The sequence below is a fragment of the Poromitra crassiceps genome (genome assembly GCF_964638095.1).
Source record: "Poromitra crassiceps genome assembly, chromosome: 27".
Lineage (NCBI taxonomy): Eukaryota > Metazoa > Chordata > Actinopteri > Beryciformes > Melamphaidae > Poromitra > Poromitra crassiceps.
Window position 1 is genome coordinate 1,676,877 of NC_139650.1, and position 5,338 is coordinate 1,682,214.

Genomic DNA, 5,338 nt, shown 5'->3' on the forward strand with positions numbered 1-5,338 from the left:
CAAAACCTATAAGAGAAATACATCTATACATGAAGAAAATATGTTTCATATTTCTAAAAACATCATCGATGTACATAATGGCATGTAGTGTCCTTTAAAAAAAATATCTGAATTACATTCAACATTTCAGGCCTTACAAAAAACCTAAAGTTTAATTTCCCAGAGCTATGAAGCAGTGTGGATGGTGTTATTAATTCACGTGTGTGTGTGTGTGTGTGTGTGTGTGTGTGTGTGTGTGTGTGTGTGTGTGTGTGTGTGTGTGTGTGTGTGTGTGTGTGTGTGTGTGTGTGTGTGTGTGTCTGTGTGTGTCTGTGTGTACGTGCATGCATGTATGTTTGTTTGTTTGTTTCTGTGACTCTGTGCATGTGTGTGTATGAGTGTGTAGGTGTTGTCCTGTTAATATTGATACGTTCATTGTTTCCCTGAAGTGTTCGGTTTGCCTCTTTAACAAACAAAGCCATGACTCCGTTATCATTCTGCTCCATAAAGCTCCCTACAAACACCCTAAGGTAATACATACATTCGTGTTTTTTTTTTTCATTCTGAGGTAACAATATTCTTCCTGAGTATTCATAACAAGACTATAAATCGTCCTTTTGAGAGGCAAAAGTAAAAATAATGCATATTTAAAAAGAAAAAAAAGAAAATACTTGAAGACGAGCAGGTAGATTTTCGTAAGAATGTAACGCGGAGCACAAATGGAAAGAGGCACTCACTCAGAAGCAGGGATCCTCCACTGCAACTTGTCAGCATCCAAACACAGGCTGCAAACAAGATCTTCCTTCTAACCTCCACAGACCAGAGGTTCAAGCAATTTACTGACTTTTGGTGATTTTTCGGTTGTTATCATATTGCTTTTTTATATATATATATATATAAAAGCATTACAACATTACATATATATATGTAATGTATATTAATATTTTATTTATGTATATGTAATGTATATTCATATTTAAATTGGTGCAGACAAAGCATAGGCTGGATCAGGTCTTACATGACTCCCGCATTCTTCTGAAAATTTACCTGTTAGTTTGGGGATTAGGAGTTAGGTGCGCATGTAAACAACATGCTCTGAAGATGATCTGCATAATATATTCTGTCCTTTTGTCAATGCTAAAATAAAGTTTCCAATCGTAGATTATCCCGCCCGCTCTTTCTTTCCACCTCAACAATCGAGGAAAGGGCAGCTTCGTGTACTACTAACAGCACCTAATCATTTGAAGCAGTTTGGCTTGAATACATTGAACGAGAATGAAAGTAGTGTAACAGTGAAAACGCAAGAGAACAAGAGGCGGGGTTACAGGATGGAGAGGACATCAAAGGAATTGAGAAAAAAAGGAAATAGAGAAAACGTTAAGAGTAAGGGGCGGGGCGGGGCGGGGCGGGGCAGTAAGGGCTGAGCAGGGAAACATTCATTTCTCAAAGCGTGTGCGTGAGACACCAGGCCTTGGAATCAGCTCGTAAAGTAGCAGTGATTGTGCTGAAGTAGTAGTATGGCAATCCCACCATTTCACTTATTGCTCTCCTTTTTGGTCTGAAATGATTTTCATGTTGTGGTCGAGGCTATTTGCAGTCAAAGGCCGTTTACATCGTGGCCACAAATAACGGCATCTTCTAAAACGGCGACATTGCAGCGTCTTGCTGTCACAGTAGCAGAAAGGAAATAAATAGCATCCTGAGATAAACAGTCCCTCATACATTTAGACTGCCTAAAACGCTATCAATATTATCAGTATGCCTATAACCCATCCCTAACCCTTCCCTTAACCTTACAGGGCAAAGTGCCCCCGTGACTCTTTGGAGAAACATGAAGAATGAAAAGGTTAAAATTGAACAGGAGACAGCAGTCCTGCAGCGCCCTCTGGTGTTCTCTAGTTAAAGCCTCTCACTGCCAAATCCCACATTTCCCCTCCAAAATGTGTCTGGGTGAAGAACCCTGGTTTGGTTGGCTTGACAGAGAGTGAGCGACTCCAGGGCCTGTTCTCTTCTCAAATGCCAAACTGGGCTGTCAGCGCCCTCCAGTGGGGTCCTCGGATCGTGCGTGCGATGCGGGTATCTTCATAGACATCCTCTGCTGGTGCGGAAAGTTGTGCTCCCCCGATCCACTCTCCCCGGCTAGGCCTGACGGCGGGCTGTAGTCCCCCGCCCCGCCATACGGGGGCGTCATCAAGGGCTTCCCGGGCTTGTAGGCCTGCGGGTCTGGGGCCGAGCCGCTCATATCATAGCCATTGCCACCGGGCCCGCTGCTGTGGCCTTTGCTATGGCTGTTTCCGTGGCCGTTGCCGTACTTCCTGTAGCGCGGGCCGTCCACCTCTCCGCCCTCCTCTCCGTCCTCGGCCATCTCGAAGGCCTTGCGTTTCAGCGGCAGCACCCCCGGCTCGGAGCCCCCTCCGAGGCTGTGGGTGGGGTAGCTGTAACTGCCCCCGACCACAGTGGGCCTCGGAGCCAGGGGAGCGGGGGCACTGAGCCCAGAGGGCAGGTAGGAGGCACTGGGGTGGCTGTATCCAGAGGCCAGGCTGGTCTGGGCGTGGGGGTAGCACCCCGGAGGGTAGTTGTAGACCGGAGTGCTTGGGCTGTAGCTGGGCACCAGGGCGGGCGTAGCCTGTAGAGAGTGTAGCGTGGCGGGGGGAAGTGCTGCGCCGGGCTGAGGGCAGTATCCCGAGGGCAGGTAGGTGCTGTTGTACGCAGGAGGGTATTCCTGAGAGGAGGGGGCGCCGCAGGAGCCGGCCCCACTGTAGCCGGGGTCAGAGGTCACCACTGTCACACTCGCCGTGGTCGGAAGGCCCACGGACGCCACGCCCACCTTGGCGCCCGCTAAGGCCTCCAGTCCCGGGTAGCACTCCATGCCCGGCCCCAGTGCCCAGGGCTCCGACTCGGTCTTGGGGAAAGTCCCAGGCTCCGAGTAGGCGACGGAGGCGGGCCGGTCGTAGGGCAGCTCCAGTCCTGAGTATTTCTCGGCATAGCGTTTGAGCAGAGAAGAGGCAGTGAGGGCTGATATGTCGTCGCTGGCCCAGGGGTAACCCGCGGGGACGTAGCCGCCGCGGCGAGAGGCGGTGGCGTACGGGTCGTGTTTGTGGGCAGAGGGGGGCGAGGTGGTCGAGGTGACGTCCAGGTGCTGCTCAGGCCACTGGGATAAGGGGGCGCCGTGCTCCGGAGACCAGTGCATCTTCAACAGACCTACCAGAGAAGAAGAGCAAAACAGAATTAGTCCACACACTCTTAAATTAGCAGAGCTGAATCATCATCCATGTTGTATACCTCTAACCTTTAATACATGTATACCCCTAACCTTTAATACATGTATACCCCTAACCTTTAATACATGTATACCCCTAACCTTTAACACGTTGAGTGCCAAGGACGAGATATCTCGGCTTACATAATCCAACCGTTGAGTGCCAAGGACGAGATATCTCGGCTTACATAAACATTTTTTTTTTTTGACGGTGGGACATCGATCAACCCCTTTTACGTCTCCTACACCAGAATTGGAGGTATTGAATGTGTATAATCTATTTTACCGACCCACTGAGTGTCGACATGTCTCTCCACAGTAGAAAGAGGCGACCCAAAACTGGACGGAAAAGCGCGAGGAAGCCGTTCTCATACTGTAAAATTGATGGCGAAAACGCTTTCACTTTCGCGCTGATGCACAGCGGTGGCAACGGTGGGGGGTTCCAAGAATAGATTGGATGCACACTTTGAAACACGCAGCATAAATATGACCAGAATCGCATCAAAGCTCTCAACCAAAACTCCACGAAACGAGCGAGTCCACCCAGACTTCCTCAAACAGCGGCCGCGCAAACAGGCAGCAGCCAGGCAGCAGCAACTTCGTTGTGACACGCCCGCTGGAGAGCCAGGGAGGCAGGAGGAGAACACACACGGAGGGAGGAGTTGGAAGCAGAGGGGGGTTTCCTGCTGTTATGGAGAAAATTACTGTTCAAAACTATTGTTTAGATGTCTGACTCTTACTGATGCCAAAAATGAATGGTTAAAGTGACTGTTCTATCGAATTTCACAAAAAGCCGTTTATCTCGGAATAATTTTTCTGACGCTGAAACCATGCTGTATTCAACTGCTAATGCTTACATAACTACTAACTCTACAAACTAACTCTTTTAGACAGAGAAAGCACACATTCTATTAGTTCTTTTTAGATGATTGGTGTTCACGAAGTCTTAACAGAAAAGAATCCTCGGCTCTTGTAAAATGAGCCAGAATCCTCAAAAAAAAACCTGGCAGAACCTACCTACAGCATTGAAAAAAGGGCTGGCAGTCAATGTGTTAATACATGTATACCCCTAAACTTGTGAGGCAGGTGGATTAGCGCAAGATCATGAGATCACGATCACACAACAAATTCATCTTGCCATCCTCCAATCTATTGGTTTGAATCTGAACCACTAGTTGTTTTGCACCAATCAGCGTCCAGAGGCAGCTACAGGCAAGATTTAGGTGTGATGCCCGTGATAGACAGATGGTTCATCCAATCGCCTCCTGCCAGGTTTTTTTTTTTGAAAGTGCCTGCCCTTTGAAACGGTTTCCCGGCGACTCGTTCCCAGGTGGTTATGTTAAAACAAACCATCTGGCAGCATCAGGTTAGTATAAACCATGTCGTCCAAAAGGCAGTAGCAAGCTGAGAGTCTGGCTTTATGAATATCTGCCCCTGGTACATAATCACCTTGGCTGACTGACCCTTCTCCTCCAGAACCATGTCGGGTGTTTAGCCCGTGCTCCTGTCCCCACAGTGTCGCCCAGGCGGGGGACGACTGTTCTCTGCCTCATGCGGAGCCGCCCGCCAGGCCCGGTCTCCAGGGCGATAAGCCTCTATCAGCCTGTGTGCTGCCCTGTGCCTCTGCCTCTCTCACTGGGGCCATTGTTGTCTCTCTGTGAGTCTCTTTACTGCACAAAGCCGCCCCCACCGAGCGTGTGATCTAATTCGGCCCAAACCTCAGGGGTCTGCTGGACAGGGGGGGGGTCACTGGGCAGAGGGGGAACAGAGTCGCTTTTCATCGCAGATCCGACTGGACCAGCACATCTACTATGAACACCATTACAAGTACACTGATTGATTGAGCAATGGAGGGCGGAAATTTCAACTTTCATTCTATTATCAGTTTATTTTGCTTTGTGTGATTATTATTCGTGCACATTTACACAAACGGAGCGCTTCAGTGCTCGTGGGCTTTGATTGTCTTCTGCAGGCCTTGTGTTTTGGAGCTCTAGCATTAGCCTGACATTCCAGGCATTGCAGAGTATTATTAAACTGTCCTGACCCCAGAGGGCCGAGCGTGCACCAGCACCGGCCAGAGGATGGGGGCGCTGCCGCTGC

The 5,338-nt window shown here is 49.2% G+C and overlaps 1 pseudogene across 1 annotated transcript; it reads right to left on the minus strand.

Annotated features, from left to right (window-relative positions):
* Positions 1–2,011: 2,011 nt before the first annotated feature.
* LOC310799357 (fidgetin-like protein 2 pseudogene) lies at positions 2,012–4,720 on the minus strand (annotated as a pseudogene). The gene is made up of 2 exons: positions 4,702–4,720; positions 2,012–3,180 (listed from the first exon to the last, which is right to left on the minus strand). The product of its transcript is annotated as a fidgetin-like protein 2 pseudogene (transcript).
* Between the last annotated feature and the right edge of the window lie 618 nt (positions 4,721–5,338).